The sequence below is a fragment of the Lethenteron reissneri genome, unplaced genomic scaffold, assembly GCF_015708825.2.
Source record: "Lethenteron reissneri isolate LAM-NWPU_2019-01 unplaced genomic scaffold, ASM1570882v1 scaffold_1639, whole genome shotgun sequence".
NCBI lineage: Eukaryota > Metazoa > Chordata > Hyperoartia > Petromyzontiformes > Petromyzontidae > Lethenteron > Lethenteron reissneri.
In genome coordinates, this window is record NW_026891376.1 from 6,209,404 (window position 1) to 6,229,696 (window position 20,293).

The window sequence follows — 20,293 nt, forward strand, 5'->3', positions numbered from 1 at the left end:
TGGGCGCGCGCGAGGAGACGCTGGTCCCGTCAGGACTAGCGGGGTGTGAGGAAGAGTGGAGGAGCCGATGAGGTCGCGCGTGCGGGGCGCGCGCTAGACGACGCTGGTCCGCGGACAGGACCAGCGGGGTGCGGAGAAAGAAACTAAATAAAAGGCCAAAGGAGACCAACAGTGACCAACGGAGTCTTTTATTACAGTAGCCAGGTCACTTCTGAAAAATAGCTATATAGTTCAGTAGGCACTTAAAATAAAAAAAGTTTAGTTTATAGCAGTTAGTATAAAAAAAGAGAAATGCAATAAACATGTCACCACGCATTATCGCGCACACGGAGATGAGCCGAGCGGCCGCAGAGGCGAGGGGGAGAGCGGTCATGCTCACGTGGGTAGGAAATTTCCAAGCGCTTCGTCGGGCTGCAGGTAGGAGGCCGGGGACCTGACGAAGGAGACGAAGGTGTGAGTAGGCGTCATCGCAAAACACCAATACCGCCCCTAGCCACGGGGCTAGACACAACACAGATACCCCCCCTAGCCACGGGGCTGGACACAACACAGATACCCCCCCTAGCCACAAGGCTGGACACAACACAGATACCCCCCCCCCCTTGCCACGGGGCTGGACACAACACAGATACCCCCCCCCTTGCCACAGGGCTGGACACAACACAGATACCCCCCCTAGCCATGTGGCTGGACACAACACAGATACCCCCCTAGCCACGGGGCTGGACACAACACAGATACCCCCCTTGCCACGGGGCTGGACACAACACAGATACCCCCCTTGCCACGGGGCTGGACACAACACAGATACCCCCCCTTGCCACGGGGCTAGACACAACACAGATACCCCCCCTTGCCACGGGGCTGGACACAACACAGATACCCCCCCTTGCCACAGGGCTGGACACAACACAGATACCCCCCTTGCCATGTGACTGGACACAACACAGATACCCCCTTGCCACGGGGCTGGACACAACACAGATACCCCCCCTTGCCATGGGGCTGGACAAAACACAGATACCCCCTTGCCACGGGGCTGGACAAAACACAGACTACCCCCCCCCCCCCTTGCCATGGGGCTGGACACAACACAGATAACCCCTTGATACTGGGCTGAGTGCATAAGCAACTGAAGTAGAATTGTGTTAAATAAAGTACATACAGTAAAAAAACTCATGAAATACACTTAAATGAAGAAAACTAGCAATAGAAACATGGGGAAAAACAAGCTCTCAGCATATAAAACAAGCAATGACATAATGCTACGAAATGAAAGAATTACATAAGACGACAATAAATGCCTTAACCCTCGTGGAGCTCAAGCGAGGCGTAAGGTTGCCCCTCGCCTTACGTCTCGCTCCACGGTATTCATCCGCAAACCTCACTGTGCTGCAATATTTGCGCTTACGTAATTAACGCAAGAATGTCTGAATATCGATGTTTTATTGTTACGTGATTTATGGAAGCATTCCCATTAGGTTAGATTTCCTCAAGTTAGATCTTGCGCAACCTGGGGACTGTCTGTACATGAAGGAAGATTCGCATTGCCGTTTACGACAGATGCTGGTTAGTGAAGAGCATTCCAGATTGTAGAATGCCGTATAACAATATATTTTCCTGTATTTTAATACATCTTTACTTTCCAACGATGTGCTGTACTAGTCATGAATTGGCATGTTTTGGTTACGTGACAAACCTTACTAATTGACCGTATTGGGTGGTGCCGGGATTAACGACATTTATTATATTTACGCAATCTAACCCAAAAACCTCGATTATGGACATTGGTCGCGAAAGCCTGCTACATATTCAACTGACAGCTTGGTAGTGTACCATTAAAATGTCAAGCGGCAAACATTTTCAAAAAGAGAAAGCGTACAAAAAAGATGGCATCATCGTTTGTCCCTCTCCGATTGCTTGCCAAATACAAGGAAACTATTGCAAACGTGGCAGTGAGTAAAACTCGTAACTGCAAATCACAGACAGAAGCAAGCGACATCTTGTGTCGTTGACTCGGATTCATCCATTCTGGTCCCTTGCAAAATGTTTTTGACAATGCCTGAAAAACTTCGCTTTCACTGTTAACAAATAAATCTTTGGCTCATATTTGCAGGTTGTTTTATCCACTGCAGTAGCACCCAGTTACACCACTGGGGACTTCACACGAGACCAGCCGAGAGGCGTTTTGATAACACGTTCACATACAAAAGACAAAGATCCCCCGTGTAGCCTTAACAGACTGTTGGGGCAAGTGCCGATAGTGAGTAGCATCCATGAAGGCCGGCACGGCGCGAGAGGGTGTTTGGCCAACATCAAGCCCGGCCGCCTTTGTCTCCCCAGTGGCGTTGTTTACACACTGTACCAGGTACTCATTTGACGCCGAGTCAACTTTAGGGGAGGTCCAGGACTGGTTCATATAATCGTCACCAGTGTTGGCGGCCATGAGCGGGAATCGAACTCGTGTCGCCGGGTTCGTAGCGCAGCGTAGCGCTAACCGCTGCACTATTGTGCACATGCAGGCAGATACAAACACCCTGACATACACACTCGTACACAACGTGGCCATACGACTGTCGTAGCTGTACCTTGCAGGTCGGGCACACAAACTCGCAGCCCGCGCGTGCCTTTGTCCTGCAGGCATGCTCCACACAAGACGCGTGTCCGCACACCGGCAGCAGGTAGGGGCGGCTGCGTGACGCGTCCCAGGCTCCACTGGGAAACAGACATTTTTTAAAATCCCAACCAAGGCATGGGATCAGAACAAGTGCTAAGGCAGCACCTGACGCGCAAAGACAGCGTCGACTTTTCCCATTTGAAAGCGGCCACTCCTCGTCATCATCACAGATTAAGGGGTCTGTAATTATGACGATAGACCTGATTTTCATTCAATCAGGTCTATAATTGAATGACAATCGTAGACCTGATTTTCATTCATTTAGGATTTTCTTTGGACGTCAGCTAATAAAGTAGATTATCGATTATTCGTGCTGACAGGGAGGACAGCCGCGGATAATTCAAAATCGCGGACATTAGATTACTTTTATTTAAACTATGAACTTCATACATTAACAGTACATCTAGCAACTAATTTACCTGGTGGTATTGAAACAATTCTTACATGCTTGTGTTGAACCAATGCCGCTTGAAATGATACAACAGCAGGCGTTGACGATGAAAAGCGTAAAAAACTATTCTGAGTTTATTGTCCATTATTTTATGGCCTGCTCAGATCTTCTTTCGGGGACTCAATTCGCTACTTTTAGCTCTGAACATCAAGCGTAGCGAGTGAGCCTCTATGAAGGCCAGCAGCGTGCTGTTAGTGGTCGTGTAAGCAGAATCACAGCCGTCTTTGTCTCCCGAATCTACACTCGCAATGAACCGAGTACTCATTTAAGGCCGAACTGACCTAAGGGAGGCTCCCAAGAATGGTTTATATTTCGAGTTGCCGCTGTTTCTCCCCGTCAGAAATTAAATTACCTTCACGCATCTTCATGTGGCGTCTCCTTGAGACGACTAACTGCACGAGCTAAAGGCGTGTCTTTCTGTAAGCGCCACACTGCCTTACGCGAGACTTCAGTTTTACATTTTCCATCATCTACTCCTTTAACGGATGTAGAAATTTAAACTAACTTCTTTCGCACCGTACGTAGCCAATGGTGCTAATCTGATGTGCGGAGCAAGAACAAACACTAAAACACAAAACGCACGCGCATGTAGGCCGTGCTATAAACAATTACCTTTGATTTCCTGTGCGGGCAAGGACGATACAGTCCACTAAAACTACGAGCACGCGGCACACCACCAGCGGCCACGTCTCCTGCCGCGTGTGCAGGCGGTGCAACTGCACGGGCCCACACGGGCGGGGAGTTGCTGCAGTGCCATGCCACGTGGAGCAGAGGGGGGCATTGGCAGGCTTCATTCTTGTGTTTCTTGCACCAGGACCAGACTCTCACACAGAGACCCAGAGACTCTCACACAGAGATTCTCACACAGAGACCCAGAGACTTACACAGAGACCCAGAGACTCTCACCCAGAGACCCAGAGATTCTCACCCAGAGACCCTCACACAGAGACCCAGAGACTCTCACACAGAGACTCTCACACAGAGACCCAGAGACTTACACAGAGACCCAGAGACTCTCACACAGAGACACTCACACAGAGGCCCAGAGACTCTCACACAGAGACCCAGAGACTCTCACACAGAGACACTCACACAGAGGCCCAGAGACTCTCACACAGAGACCCAGAGACTCTCACACAGAGACCCTCACACAGACTCTCACACAGAGACCCTCACACAGAGACCCTCACACAAGAGACTCTCACACAGAGACCCTCACACAGAGACTCTCACACAGAGACCCTCACACAGAGACCCTCACACAGAGACCCAGAGACTCTCACACAGAGACCCTCACACAGACTCTCACACAGAGACCCTCACACAGACTCTCACACAGAGACCCTCACACAGAGACTCTCACACAGAGACCCTCACACAGAGACCCAGAGACTCTCACACAGAGACCCAAAGACTCTCACACAGAGACCCAGAGACCCTCACACAGAGACCCAGAGACTCTCACACAGAGACCCTCACACAGACTCTCACATAGAGACCCTCACACAGAGACCCTCACACAGAGACCCAGAGACTCTCACACAGAGACTCACAACTGAGACCCAGAGACTCACACAGAGACTCTCACACAGAGACTCAGAGACTCTCACACAGAGACTCACACAGAGACTCAGAGACTCTCACCCAGAGACCCTCACACACAGAGACTCACACAGAGACCCAGAGACCCTCACACAGACTCACACACACAGACCCTCACACAGACTCTCACACAGAGACTCACACAGAGACCCAGAGACTCTCACACAGAGACTCAGAGACTCTCACCCAGAGACTCAGAGAAGAGACCCAGAGACTCTCACACAGAGACTCAGAGACTCTCACCCAGAGACTCAGAGACTCTCACACAGAGAGACCCTCACACAGAGACTCACACAGAGAGACTCTCACACAGAGACTCAGAGACTCTCACCCAGAGACTCAGAGACTCTCACCCAGAGACTCTCACACAGAGACCCAGAGACTCTCACCCAGAGACTCTCACACAGAGACTCAGAGACTCTCACACAGAGACCCAGAGACTCTCACCCAGAGACTCTCACACAGAGACCCAGAGACTCTCACAGAGACCCAGAGACTCTCACCCAGAGACTCAGAGACTCTCACACAGAGACTCACACAGACTCTCACACAGAGACTCACACAGACTCTCACACAGAGTCTCAGAGACTCTCACCCAGAGACTCAGAGACTCTCACACAGAGACCCAGAGACTCTTACCCAGAGACTCTCACACAGAGACCCAGAGACTCTCACCCAGAGACTCTCACACAGAGACCCAGAGACTCTCACCCAGAGACTCTCACCCAGAGACTCAGAGACTCTCACACAGAGACTCACACAGACTCTCACCCAGAGACTCTCACACAGAGACCCAGAGACTCTCACACAGAGACTCAGAGACTCTCACCCAGAGACTCAGAGACTCTCACACAGAGAGACCCTCACACAGAGACTCACACAGAGAGACTCTCACACAGAGACTCAGAGACTCTCACCCAGAGACTCAGAGACTCTCACACAGAGACTCGGAGACTCTCACCCAGAGACTCTCACCCAGAGACTCTCACCCAGAGACTCTCACAGAGACTCACACAGAGACTCTCACAGAGAGACTCACACAGAGGCCCAGAGACTCACGCGGCAGCGACTCCGTGAGCAGTGATGGCGGCGCGAGACCGCGCGCGCTGGGTGACACCACGTGGTGCTGACACCACGTGCCGAGTGCGCACGCCGAGTCACGTGGGGGCGGGCGGCCATCTTACCTGGGGACAGTGCTGCACTGTAACAGTGGGGAGCGGCGGTGCAGCGGTTAGCGCGGCGCTTTGTGTAAACATCGTCACTAGGGAGACAAAGGCGGCCGGGCGTGGTCCTGGCTACCCACTCCCTCGTGTGCCGTGCATAGGTGCTCGCTAACAGCACTTGCCCCAACAGTCTGTTCAGGATATACGGGGGATCTTTGTGAATGTGTGAGTCTGCGAGTGAGTCTGTGTGAGTGTGTGAGTCTGTGTGAGTGAGTGAGTCTGTGTGAGTATGTGAGTCTGTGTGAGTGAGTGAATCTGTGTGAGTGTGTGAGTGAGTGAGTCTGTGTGAGTGAGTGAGTCTGTGTGAGTGTGTGAGTCTGTGTGTGTGAGTCTGTGTGAGTGAGTCTGTGTGAGTGAGTCTGTGTGAGTGTGAGTCTGTGTGAGTGTGAGTCTGTGTGAGTGAGTGAGTCTGTGAGTGAGTGAGTCTGTGTGAGTGTGTGAGTCTGTGTGAGTGTGTGAGTCTGTGTGAGTGAGTCTGTGTGAGTGTGTGAGTCTGTGTGAGTGAGTGAGTCTGTGTGAGTGAGTGAGTCTGTGTGAGTCTGTGTGAGTGTGTGAGTCTGTGTGAGTGAGTGAGTCTGTGTGAGTGAGTGAGTCTGTGTGAGTCTGTGTGAGTGAGTGAGTCTGTGTGAGTGTGTGAGTCTGTGTGAGTGAGTGAGTCTGTGTGAGTGTGTGAGTCTGTGTGAGTGAGTCTGTGTGAGTGTGTGAGTCTGTGTGAGTGAGTCTGTGTGAGTGTGTGAGTCTGTGTGAGTGAGTCTGTGTGAGTGTGTGAGTCTGTGTGAGTGAGTCTGTGTGAGTGTGTGAGTCTGTGTGAGTGAGTGAGTCTGTGTGAGTGAGTCTGTGTGAGTGTGTGAGTCTGTGTGAGTGAGTGAGTCTGTGTGAGTGTGTGAGTCTGTGTGAGTGTGTGAGTCTGTGAGTGTGTGAGTCTGTGTGAGTGAGTCTGTGTGAGTGAGTGAGTCTGTGTGAGTGAGTGAGTCTGTGTGAGTGTGTGAGTGAGTGAGTGTGTGAGTCTGTGTGAATGTGTGAGTCTGTGTGAGTGAGTCTGTGTGAGTGAGTGAGTCTGTGTGAGTGAGTGAGTCTGTGTGAGTGAGTGAATCTGTGTGAGTGTGTGAGTCTGTGTGAGTGAGTGAGTCTGTGTGAGTGAGTGAGTCTGTGTGAGTGTGTGAGTCTGTGTGAGTGAGTGAGTCTGTGTGAGTGAGTAAGTCTGTGTGAGTGAGTGAGTCTGTGTGAGTGAGTGAGTCTGTGTGAGTGTGTGAGTCTGTGTGAGTGAGTGAGTCTGTGTAAGTCTGTGAGTGAGTCTGTGTGAGTGTGTGAGTCTGTGTGAGTGAGTGAGTCTGTGTGAGTGTGTGAGTCTGTGTGAGTGAGTGAGTCTGTGTGAGTGTGTGAGTCTGTGTGAGTGTGAGTCTGTGTGAGTGATTCTGTGTGAGTGTGTGAGTCTGTGTGAGTGAGTCTGTGTGAGTGTGTGAGTCTGTGTGAGTGAGTCTGTGTGAGTGTGTGAGTGAGTGAGTCTGTGTGAGTGTGTGAGTCTGTGTGAGTGAGTGAGTCTGTGTGAGTGTGTGAGTCTGTGTGAGTGTGTGAGTCTGTGAGTGAGTCTGTGTGAGTGTGTGAGTCTGTGTGAGTGAGTGAGTCTGTGTGAGTGTGTGAGTCTGTGTGAGTGAGTGAGTCTGTGTGAGTGTGTGAGTCTGTGTGAGTGTGTGAGTCTGTGTGAGTGAGTCTGTGTGAGTGTGTGAGTCTGTGTGAGTGAGTGAGTCTGTGTGAGTGTGTGAGTCTGTGTGAGTGAGTCTGTGTGAGTGTGTGAGTGAGTGAGTCTGTGTGAGTGTGTGAGTCTGTGTGAGTGAGTGAGTCTGTGTGAGTGTGTGAGTCTGTGTGAGTGTGTGAGTCTGTGTGAGTGTGTGAGTGAGTGAGTCTGTGTGAGTGAGTGAGTCTGTGTGAGTGAGTGAGTCTGTGTGAGTGTGTGAGTCTGTGTGAGTGTGTGAGTGAGTGAGTCTGTGTGAGTGAGTGAGTCTGTGTGAGTGTGTGAGTCTGTGTGAGTGAGTGAGTCTGTGTGAGTGTGTGAGTCTGTGTGAGTGTGTGAGTCTGTGTGAGTGAGTCTGTGTGAGTGTGTGAGTCTGTGTGAGTGAGTGAGTCTGTGTGAGTGTGTGAGTCTGTGTGAGTGAGTCTGTGTGAGTGTGTGAGTGTGTGAGTCTGTGTGAGTGTGTGAGTCTGTGAGTGTGTGAGTCTGTGTGAGTGAGTCTGTGTGAGTGAGTGAGTCTGTGTGAGTGAGTGAGTCTGTGTGAGTGTGTGAGTGAGTGAGTCTGTGTGAGTGTGTGAGTCTGTGTGAATGTGTGAGTCTGTGTGAGTGAGTCTGTGTGAGTGTGTGAGTCTGTGTGAGTGAGTGAGTCTGTGTGAGTGAGTGAGTCTGTGTGAGTGAGTGAATCTGTGTGAGTTGTGTGAGTCTGTGTGAGTGAGTGAGTCTGTGTGAGTGAGTGAGTCTGTGTGAGTGTGTGAGTCTGTGTGAGTGAGTAAGTCTGTGTGAGTGAGTCTGTGTGAGTGAGTGAGTCTGTGTGAGTGTGTGAGTCTGTGTGAGTGAGTGGTCTGTGTGAGTGTGTGAGTCTGTGAGTGAGTCTGTGTGAGTGTGTGAGTCTGTGTGAGTGAGTGAGTCTGTGTGAGTGTGTGAGTCTGTGTGAGTGAGTGAGTCTGTGTGAGTGTGTGAGTCTGTGTGAGTGTGTGAGTCTGTGTGAGTGAGTCTGTGTGAGTGTGTGAGTCTGTGTGAGTGAGTGAGTCTGTGTGAGTGTGTGAGTCTGTGTGAGTGAGTCTGTGTGAGTGTGAGTGAGTGAGTGAGTCTGTGTGAGTGTGTGAGTCTGTGTGAGTGAGTGAGTCTGTGTGAGTGTGTGAGTCTGTGTGAGTGTGTGAGTCTGTGAGTGAGTCTGTGTGAGTGTGTGAGTCTGTGTGAGTGAGTGAGTCTGTGTGAGTGTGTGAGTCTGTGTGAGTGAGTGAGTCTGTGTGAGTGTGTGAGTCTGTGTGAGTGAGTCTGTGTGAGTGTGTGAGGTCTGTGTGAGTGAGTGAGTCCTGTGTGAGTGTGTGAGTCTGTGTGAGTGAGTCTGTGGTGAGTGTGTGAGTGTGTGAGTGAGTCTGTGTGAGTGTGTGAGTCTGTGTGAGTGAGTGAGTCTGTGTGAGTGTGTGAGTCTGTGTGAGTGTGTGAGTCTGTGTGAGTGTGTGAGTGAGTGAGTCTGTGTGAGTGAGTGAGTCTGTGTGAGTGAGTGAGTCTGTGTGAGTGTGTGAGTCTGTGTGAGTGTGTGAGTGAGTGAGTCTGTGTGAGTGTGTGAGTCTGTGTGAGTGAGTGAGTCTGTGTGAGTGTGTGAGTCTGTGTGAGTGTGTGAGTCTGTGTGAGTGTGTGAGTGAGTGAGTCTGTGTGAGTGAGTGAGTCTGTGTGAGTGAGTGAGTCTGTGTGAGTGTGTGAGTCTGTGTGAGTGTGTGAGTGAGTGAGTCTGTGTGAGTGAGTGAGTCTGTGTGAGTGAGTGAGTCTGTGTGAGTGTGTGAGTCTGTGTGAGTGAGTGAGTCTGTGTGAGTGTGTGAGTCTGTGTGAGTGTGTGAGTCTGTGTGAGTGTGTGAGTGAGTGAGTCTGTGTGAGTGAGTGAGTCTGTGTGAGTGAGTGAGTCTGTGTGAGTGAGTGAGTCTGTGTCAGTGAGTGAGTCTGTGTGAGTGTGTGAGTCTGTGTGAGTGAGTGAGTCTGTGTGAGTGAGTGAGTCTGTGTGAGTGTGTGAGTCTGTGTGTATGTGCACGTGTGGATCACCACACAAATGTTGTGAAACTCCCCGTGGTCGCTAAGGTCGCCATCTCCTGGCCTATCCAGGGTCTGGAAGCGCAGCAAGCGGAGACATTTCCATCTCGAGGGGATTTAATGTTTCCCCCTCGCACGCGTTGGTTCTCTCCCCTCACATGCATACTCGCTCTTGAATGGAACTGGGCAAACATATGCCATGCAATGGGGCCCATTGCCTCAAACATCGCCCATGATATATTTTCCTCTTAAGGCAGCCGTGGTATTAACGAATGTGTTCATTGAGTTTTATTTGTGCACCACTGCCAACGCGGTATCGACAAATTATCCCAATGTAGGACCACAGAGCTTGGGGATATTGTTGGTCGCGCCGGTTTCTGACTGGCTGCAACACCAATGCACAACATACAGCACTAACATACAACATGTATGTTGAACTTCTATCGCACCGTACGTAGCCAACCGCGATAATCGGAGGTGCTGGCTGCTGGTGAAGAACAACAAACTAAACACAAAAAGCAGTTCTAAAGAAATGGGTTGTCAAAGACATTTAAAAGTGCAGAGCTCCAATGTCTTCCAAATATCGGAAGGAAGAGCGATGGCCGCAGAAGCGCATCTGAAAGCGGCACGCGATGAGGTGCCCGCACCCCTCCTGACCCCCCCGGGATGCACCCCAGAGCCCCCCCCCAACCCCCCTCGGACCCCCTCGGCGAAGACAGCGCAGAGTGCCGCAGCTGCCTCGCCCGCACTGTGGCACTGCAGTTGTACCACGTGGCCACACGGCGGCGGTGGAGATTACTGATCGGGCGTCCGTGTTGGTGAGCTCATTGAGACGAGCAGGGGTCCCCAACCCCCGGGCCGCTGACCAGTACCGGTCCGTGGCCTGTTAGGAACCGAGCCGCACAGCAAGAGGTGAGCGCCTCTTTCCCGCACTGCGCACTTGTCTCAGTCAGCTTCTTTGAAAAGGGGGAAAGACCCAATCATGACCCCCCCCCCCGTCCGTGAAAAAATTGTCTTCCATGACACCGGTCCCTGGTGCCAAAAAGGTTGGGGAGCACTGATTTAGAGGACGTCCATGTTGGTTAGGTTATTTAGAGGACGTCCATGTTGGTTAGGTTATTTAGAGGACGTCCATGTTGGTTAGGTTATTGAGAGGACGTCCATGTTGGTTAGGTTATTTAGAGGACGTCCTTGAATTACGTTACGCACCTAGGGGGGGGGGGGGAGTCAGACATTTGTGACGATGTGTGACGAGGGGGGGGGGGTTGAGAAATGTGACGTCACATCAAAATGCGTAACTTTAAATAAATATAGTCAACACGTTCTACTTAATTAAATATACTTTTAATAAATGTTTTATCCTACAACATCATAGTGCAGCGGCACATTAAATACGCACTACAATGACAATACTTTAAAGCTATTTGAAGCGTGTTTTATTTTTTGTGGGGGGATGGGGGGCAGAGCTTTGTGACGTCATATTTGAGGGGGGGGGGTCTGACTTTTCGTGACGCCGTGTGACGAGGGAGGGTGGGGTCAAAAGTCGTCCAAAATCGCGTGACGTCATTTATGGACAGCCCCTTAGGTCATTTAGCTCATGAGGTTTTGGTCTCATTGCCACCTCCACCATGAGCAGAGGCCGCGGGTAGAGGCCACGCACCGACACTCGGGGCAGTCGTCCCAACTGTTGAAGTGGCGAGCTGCCGGCTTGGACAGGAAGGCCATTGTCCGTAGCGTCGCCTGTATGTGTTCTTCTTTAAAGGCCGCCGGGTTATTAACGAATGTGTTGATTTTGTTTAATTCGGGATTGTGTTCGTGCGCCACTGCCATCGCAGCCAGAGATTCACCCAGGAGAGGGTGCCGTGTATCCATGCACTCCAGTGACATCCGCAGGGCCAGGCTCGAGCCAGTGCGTGACAGAGTTATTTGCTGAACTTGATCCATGTCTATCAGAGTGGGTCCCTGCCAAGAGGACCTGGCAATTCATCAGTGTTGGTTCAAGCAAGCCTGACTGCTGATTAGTCACCAAGTGTCCAATCCTCACCAGGATGCTGCTTGTGTTGAATCAATGATGCTGCTGAGATCTACTCTCAGAAGGCTGACGGGATGAGTAGAACCACTCGCATTGTTTTTGTGGAGATACGGCTATGAGGAGGCAGTTATTGAGAGATGTCAACTACCTCGCCTGGTATACAGGGAGACGTGGGTTCGATTCCGACCCCGACACCTGTATATTTGGAGTTTGCGTGTTTTCTCCGTGGTCGCGTAGATTCTTCTACGGCTCCTCTGGTTTTCCCCTCCACATTGAGAAACATACGTTTCTAGTATTTGACATATATTTTCAGATGATGAGCCACTTCATTGAGATATTATTTGTGACCAGGTAGCTTCTGAAAAAGAGCTATTGGACCAGTGGGCCTTACCTGGTAAATAAAAAGTTTAGTTCGGGCCACCTCCCGCACCACGCTTGTGAGCACAGGGACACCGCGTGCTCACCTCCAGACCGCATCACCAGCTTATACCTCGAGCTCACACCTTGAGCTCACGCCTTGAGCTCGAACTTTCAGTTCACACCTCCGGCTCATCACCTTCTGCTGAGCTCCACCAAGCACGCTCGGCTCAGGTTCTTTAATCACGAATACAGCAGCCGCGTTGTACAGACTCCACCAATATTCAGGGACATCTCCACCGCCACTCAGGGACATCACCACTGCTCAAGGACATCTCCACCACTCACAGCAGGGGCAACGGACACCACCGTTGACATTTCACAGATGTGATTGAGATGGTCAGCTGTGATTTCAGGTGCATTTTGATGACTCCATGAGAACCGTTCTTGATCTGCTGAAGTAGCAGCGATAATCGTCGTGCCACTTTTTTATTTCGTCCCAGAGCACCCTGCACCGACCGGGTCGTGACAGTGACAGCAGCAGTAGCGACATCGTGGCGCGTCACTGACACGGCTAAACACACATGAGCGGAGATGTAGTGGCGGCTGCAGGCAAAGCGCATCCCTCACATGAACAATAAATCAAGCTACACTCTAGCCCACAGATATGTCAAAGACAAAGATCCCCCGTAAAGATTTAACAGACTGGCATGCGAGGTAGCCTCAGCTAAATGAGTACCAGGCACTAATTTGAGACTGAGTCGATCACTGGTGTTGGCCATGAGCGGAAATTTAACTCAGGTCGCTGGCTTCGTAGCGCAGCACGCTAACATGCAAAGGGTGCAGCGATGTTGTAATGTTATTTATTTTGTATTATTTCTTATTTGGGGTGGTGGTGGTGTTGGTAGGGGTCAAGGTGTTTATAGAGTTGGCGTTTGTAGGATAGGTAACGTTGATAGGACTGTTGTTGGGAAGAGTGATGGTGTCGGTTGGGGTGGTCGTATTGGTAGGAGTCATTGTGTTGGTAGGATTGGTGCTGGTAGGGTTGGTGTTGGTAGGGGTAGTAGTAAGAATAATGGTGTTGGTAGGGATGGTGTTGGTAGGGTTGGTGTTGATAGGGTTGGCGTTGGTAGGGTTGGTTTTGGTAGGAGTGGTGGTGTTCGTCGGAGTAGTTGCGTTTGGTCAGGGTAGCGGTGTTGGGAGGGGTGGTAGTGTTGGTGGGTGTGCGGATTCTAAAGGTGGTGGAGTTGGTAGGAGTGGTGGAGCAGGCATTGATCCGGGCCATGAAGAGTGATCTCTTTTCTCTCATGATCATGAGGCTGGACACATACTCAGCTGGGGTGATGTGGCTGGGAGTGGTAGTGAGGGTAGAGGAGGTAATGTTGGTAGGCGTGGGATTGGTCGAGGTGGTGGAGTTGGTAGGAGCGGGGGAGTTGGTGGTTGGGCTGGTGGGGATAATTGAGCTTATTGTAGTGCAGCGGGCATTGGTGCGTGCCATGATCATGAGGTGACACCACTCACGCTCAGCTGGGGTAATGGTGTCGGTCCTGGTGGTGGTGAAGGTGGAGAAGATGTTGTTGGTAGGGTTTGTAGGGTTGGAAGAGGTGGTGGTGTTAGTCAGGATAGCATTGGTAGAGGTGGTGGTATTTGAAAGTGTGATGGTGTTAGTCGAGATAGCAATGTTGGTCGGGGTGGGGTTTGTCATGGTGGTGTTGGTAGGAGTGGTGCTGTTGGTAGGAGTGCTGGTGTTGGTAGGAGTGGTGCTGTTGGTGGGTGCGCTGTTAAGTGTTGGTGAGCTATTCATCATGGAGCAGCCATCCAGCCGAGTCTTGAGGGATCTGTGGGTCCTCTTGATTTTCATGGGGTGGCGCTTGCCCCGAGCCAATTTCCACATGGATCCTCTCATGTGGCGGCTTCGGTAAATTCGTCCACGTTGCGATGACTTCTGTTTAAAACCGGAAACAAAATCAGTATGAGAGGCAAGAGATTGCAGTCTCCTTCTTCCCCTGTTGGTCACATCCACTCAAATATTTTTTTTCACTTGCCATCTGCCACACCACCACCATTGATTGAACACGGGTGTTGTACTTGCCTTTCAGTCGCAAATATCGGACAACTATTTGTAATCCACAGCATGAACAATGTGTGTGCTTGTAATAAATGTGTGCGACTTTGTCGCGGGTGTGAGTGTGATTTTTTATTGTTTGTTCTTGTAACGTTCTAACCTGCCTCTCCTGGACATCTGTGAAAAATAGCTTAATAGCTCATCGGATTCCTCCAGTATAAATATTCTGATTCTGATTTGTGTCATCTATGCATGTGAGATTATGACATTTGCCTGAGTGATCTATATCCACGATGCCTCTCTGGGTGTGGTGTCTCTGTGTGTGTCTGTTGTGGTGTCCTGCTGATTCTCTATGTGACAGTGAAGCCAGCACACTCTCTCTCTCTTACCAATTGATTCTTCCGCCAGACTCTTAGGCTGGTAATGGTGATCCCCGTGCTCTCCACGTGGTAAGTGATGGCCACCGGCCCACTGTGCAGCATCTTCATCAAGGTCGTCCACCTTGAGGGAGACGGGTATTCTCCATCTTGCGGAACCGTCATCCAACAGCCTAAAGAAGAAGCTGCTTGAGGTACCATCTCGGCCAAGTTCGACCGAGCCTTCTGTTTCGGGAGGTTGGTGGTGTGGACGGCCATTGCTGGCATGGCAGGAGGTCGCGGACGCCACTGTTGAAAACATTGCACAAGTATTTGTAATGTACAGCACGACAACAAGTATCTTTCCCTCTCTTTAGTTCAGCCTTGACTAACAGCTGGATTCTCGGCAATAAACAAAAGTCATTGGTCACGTGTCATGGCCCTGCGTAGTTTGATCCTCTGGTTTTTCCCTCCACATTTAGAAACATTTATTTCGATAATTTAGATTATTTTGCTGCTATGAATGTCCAAATTATGTCACTTTGTTGATCTATCATTTGTGACCAGGTTCCGTCTGAAAAATAAGTTAGTACCTCAGTGGGCTTTGTATGATGGGGGTGGTTTAGCTTTATTTGTTTGTTTTTGGGTGATTTTTTAACCTTTCATGTACTTTGCACTATTATCATGTTTTTGTAGTATTTGTTGTTGTAATGTTCTTACCAGCCCCTACTGGACATCTGTGAAAAAGAGCTTCATAGCTCATCGGATTCCTCAACCATAAATAAATAGTATTATTCTGACTCTACTGGCTGGGGAAATAGTTCTGTCCGCACCAGGGCAACTCACCAACGTCGCACAAGGACAGCTGAGTCCAGCACATGTCCCAAATGCCACGCTGCCAGTAACAAAAACACCCTTAAAGTTGCAGTGGATAATATTTAAGCATAATTAATTGAGCAAGGTGTTTGCGACTTTGTCTAGGATGTGTGTGTGGATGTAATATATACTTGTGTGTGTGGTGTATGTGTAGGGGTGTTACGGGAGGGCGAACAAACACACGAGGGGTGGTTATGCCCGCACGTGGAAGGATGCTTACATCCACGTCCGCATCGGTTAGCCCTGGGGGGCTGTAACGGCGCTGTGATCTCCCACGGCCCCACCCCTCGTGGGGGAGTTGCTATATAAGGCGGTGAGCCGGTGGGCACGGGGTTCAGTATTCAGCTTAACTAGTGAAGAGTGAAGACCGGCTAGATAGGCTCTGGGACTCCCCTGGATCGCTGTCCTTCTAAGGACCGACCAGGGCAAGCCGGTGGCGTGGCCCCGAGAGCCCAGAGCCGATGCTCTGGTAAGAGCCGGTCTGGTGACTAAGGGTGCCGTGATCCTAGCTTGGCCAGAGCTGGATCAGCTAGCCTCCCCTAGCTCTCGAGTGGAGGACCTGGGAGTAGGCTAGCCGGGCTAGAGTTAATGGGGTCTCCCTGTTAGACAGGTGAAGGGGCCGTTACCCCTTCGAGTGTTGTATACATTGGCCTGTGCTGAGTGAAACATTATAATAAATAAGTGTGCCTCCGACTACGTCGTCTACGTCTCATTGAACCTACTACATATGCGAGTGAGATTCTTATATCTACGCGAGTGATCTGTATGCGTGATACATCTCTGCGTGTGGTGGCTCTGCCTGTGGTGTCTGTTGCGGTGCCATGCTATGGTCTGTGTAATCGTGAAGCTGGCACTTGTGGGGGCCGTCGGCCCCCGGGGTCCCGTCGGCCCCCGGGGTCCCTCCCGCCTGTATCCCCTATTCGTTTACGTTACCCCACCTCCCTATTACCCGCTATGGTTTCGCCGGCATTCGAACGCGACACCCCTACGGTTACAGCCTCGCGCCGCGCTCCCACGCTGCGAGCATACGTGCGCACATCATCGTCGATCAAACGCCGTGCTCGCAGTATAGCCCTGTGCGGCACGTTCCCAATGCGCATCCGTATTATACACGTAGTGAACGTGCGCGCACACACGCATACAGCTCCACACGCGATACCCACTCTTGCGCCGCTCTGCGCAGCGCTCGCCGCCTGCTGGCCGCTCACGTTATGAGCGCGCACCTGGGGGACGCCAATTACGCACGCACGCCCACACACACGCCGCTCCGCGCACTCCAACTCAACTCACGTTATACTCGCGCACCTGTATCACACACGGAGTGAACACACGCGACACCCACTCTCGCACCGCTCTGCGCAGCGCTCCCCCGAGGCGAGCCGCAGCACCACAGAATCACTGCGTACCCACGCGCAACCCGCGCGCTCAGCTCCGCGCAGCGCTCACTCACGTGGCGAACCACTGTGCACACAGCGCACCCACACGCTCACACTGCACGACAAGATCACGCGAGACCACGCTTCGCTATTAATGATTTATTATATGCCACCTGCGAATTGATGTGGAATCAGTGAGTCGACGAGGCTGGCCTATTCCACTAAACCTGTACCTATTCCCTATTTATCGGCTTACGATACCCTACTTCACCTCCCCACTCACTGTTTGGTGCCCGCGGAGGTTCGCTGCTCTCTGCGCTAACAGCGTACCTCGATGCGTCGCACGGACGTCCGGGTCGCTGGCTGGAACTCCTGCTGGTCCGCTGGCCTGGAGAGAAGGGGCGATTTCCCCTCTCCGCTCCTCTATTTATCCTCCCTACCTCAAAGGGGATGCTGCGCTGAACAATGGGCTCGTGCACCCCAAGCCCGCGCACGGCGGTTCCCGGGCGCTGTTGATATGCTAATCAGTGCGCGACGTTGGCGGCGTACATCCTAATTACTCCCTTACCCTTCCTAACAATGGGGCCTGCGCGCTCAAGCGCAATTATCCCAACCCTCCATGACTATGCGCAACAGCCCCTGTGACCCCGCTATTCATGCTGTCTCGTGCCTCCCCTGCTTGCCCCGTCGACTCGTGGGGGTGTGTGTGGGGGGAAATGCGCCTCAACCGCAGTGGCCGAATGCCCCACGCCGCGACCACACCATATTAAGGCCAGCAGCAGCGCCGCGGTACCACGTAGCACGGGGGAGGTCATCCAATTCCCTGATCGCCGGAAACCGTGAGAATTAATCCCGATAAGGGTCTCTCGGATAAAAACCGGTCGATCAGGTAACCTTCCCTTCCAGCTCTATGGGGGGGGGGGGGGGGATGCGTGCGGGTGTGTGCTTATGTGGGGCGGGTGATGGGGGGCAGTGCGGTGGGGGAAGCCGGGCGGCTCCCTGGCTCGGCAGAGCGGCCCCGTCGCTGTGGCACCACATAGCCCCCCGGGGTGCCAGTCCCCGTCCCGGGTTGACTTGAGCACCTCGCCTGGGTTGCCCCCACGAGGTATCGCCGCGGGGTCCGCGGGATTCGCCCGGCCCTTGTGGCTGGCCTCGGGGGTGGCGGCTCCGTCTCCTGGGGCTCCGGCGGTGGTCTCCTCCTCCATTCCAACGGCTCCCCTCGGCCGCTGGCACCTGCGGGCTGGGGAACAAACTCAGAGGCGGTGGGGTTTAAGGGTCGCCGTCCTCGTCGCCCCCGGCCCCGCCCGGGGCCCCTCGGAGCCCTGGGCTCCGTGGGGCCCATATACTGCGCGAGGCCCCCGGGCACGGGGGATGCGGGTACTCCGGGATTTCGGGGCCTTCGGGTGACGGGGTTCTCTCTCGCCGGGGCCGCTTTCCACGGTTTTAAGCGGCGGACATTGACCACCGTCTCTCGACCCCTCTCCCCGCCATCAATTAGTACCGTCCAGGGGGAGATCTGTCGCACCACGGTCCAGGGTCCCCGCCAGTAGGTCGTCAGTTTCCCCACCTGCCCGGCCCCGACGCGAGGGGTGTGTAGCCACACCTTAGCACCTGTCAGGAATAAGGGGGGTTCCATGCGGGGTTGGGTGCCCTGTTCCTGCCGCCGATGCGCGGCTTCCCCTTGCGGGTATGCTCGGCCTCGGGCTTCTCGTAGGGTCTCCAACAGGTGTTCCACGGGGCGGCTTCCCTCCTCCGGCTGGGGGGAAGGGACGCCGAATAGCAGATCTGCGGGTAAACGAGACTCACGGCCGAACATCATTAAAAACGGGGTTTGTCCCGTCGACGTGTGTACGGTGGTGGCGTAGGCGAAAAGGGCGTAGGGGAGGTGTTCATCCCAATCCCGTTGATTTGCGGCCGCCATACGTTTGAGTTTCCCCGATAAGGTCTGATTCATGCGCTCCACCATCCCGTTCGCCTGGGGGTGGTACGCTGTGGTTCGGTCCTTCTGGATTCCGAACTCTCGGCACAGTGCCTGGAACAACTCGGCCTCGAACTCGCTACCCTGGTCGGTGAGGACTCGTTCTGGGATCCCGTGCTTAAGTACGTAGTGTTCCACAAATGCCCGGGCCACCACCAAGGCCGTTTTATCAGGGATGGCCACTGCCACGGGGTAGCGGGTGAAATACTCTACTGTGACTAGGATATATCGGTTGCCTCGATGGGATCGCGGGAATGGCCCCTGTAGGTCGATCCCGACCAGCTGATTCGTGCGGCTGACGCGGAACGGCCTTAGGGGTACCTGGTATCGTGCCGGTTTCGGCCCGCACTGCTGACAGGCGCGGCAGCCCTGTACCCAGGCCGCCACGTCTTGTGCCAATTTGGGCCAGAGATACTGGCGACGCAGGGTCTCTCGAGTACGTCGTTCCCCATCGTGGCCCCCGAGTGGGTGGTCATGCACCAGCCGTAGCAGCTGGGGTCGCACCTGGGCAGGAACACAGATGCACCCCGGCTGGCCGGCCTCGGTTAACTCCCGTACCACTCCGTTCTGCACACACAACCGGGCATACAAACCGCTCCAGGGTCCTGGTAGGGCGCTCTTTTCCTCCCGCAGTGCCGCCTCCACTGCCGCCAGATCCGGATCTCGCTGCTGGGTCTGTCTCAGCTGCTCGTCGTTTAGGCCCGGGAAGGCGCAGCCGACGTCCTCCTGGATCCGTCCAATCGGGTCCCGAGCCGCGGGTCCCGCGCTTGCCGGGCGGTCGACGGGATCCTCAGTGCCACCTGTGAGGGTTTCCGTGGCGCACACTGCACTCTCTCTCGCTGGGGGGGGGTCAGTGGCCGCGGCCTCTCGGGGGTCCGTTGCCTGCCGGCAGCGTCCCCCCGTGAAACACGGGCAGGCCTCCTCCGCCCTCGTCTCGGCGTACACCGTGGGTCGCCTCGACAAGGCGTCCGCGTTTGCATGCGTCCGGCCAGCCCGATACTCGATTTGCAGGTTGTACTCCTGCAACTGCGCCAACCACCGGGCCATCTGCCCCCGCGGCTCCTTGAATGTAAGAAGAAACTGCAGAGCATAATGGTCAGTGCGTACGCGACATCTCCTGCCGTACAAATACGGCCGGAACTGTTTGCATGCGAAAATCACGGCGTACAACTCTTGGCGGGTCACGCAATAGTTCAGCTCGGCCCCACTCAAGGTCCGGCTGGCGTACGCGATGACTCGTTCCGTCCCATCCTGTACCTGTGACAACACCGCGCCCAGCCCGCTGCTGCAGGCGTCGGTGTCCAAAATAAAATCGGTGGTAAAATCGGGGAAAGCGAGGGTGGGGGCGTGGGTGAGGTGATCTTTGAGAGTGGTGAAGGCCGTCTGGCAGGCCCCCGTCCACTGATAGGGGTGCTTAGGGGAGGTGAGTTGGGTGAGGGGGCGTGCAATCTCGCTGAATCCCTTTACAAATCGACGATAATAGGTGGCGAGCCCCAAAAATGATCTGATCTCCGTCAGATTCCTTGGCCGTGGCCACTCCACT

At 53.2% G+C, this 20,293-nt stretch overlaps 2 protein-coding genes across 2 annotated transcripts in view; both read right to left on the reverse strand.

Annotated features, from left to right (window-relative positions):
* LOC133338991 (uncharacterized) overlaps positions 1-4,176 on the reverse strand; it is a 28,966-nt gene extending 24,790 nt beyond the window's left edge. Inside the window, exons 1-4 of the mRNA XM_061547131.1 lie at positions 4,163-4,176; positions 3,741-3,873; positions 2,589-2,715; positions 380-433 (exon numbers count right to left, since the gene is read on the reverse strand). The gene's annotated coding sequence lies outside the window, so the exon portion shown is untranslated. The remainder of the gene's footprint in view (positions 1-379; positions 434-2,588; positions 2,716-3,740; positions 3,874-4,162) is intronic.
* A 9,505-nt stretch (positions 4,177-13,681) lies between these two features.
* LOC133338976 (uncharacterized) overlaps positions 13,682-20,293 on the reverse strand; it is a 46,098-nt gene continuing 39,486 nt past the window's right edge. Inside the window, exons 10-11 of the mRNA XM_061547104.1 lie at positions 14,554-14,829; positions 13,682-14,044 (exon numbers count right to left, since the gene is read on the reverse strand). The gene's annotated coding sequence lies outside the window, so the exon portion shown is untranslated. The remainder of the gene's footprint in view (positions 14,045-14,553; positions 14,830-20,293) is intronic.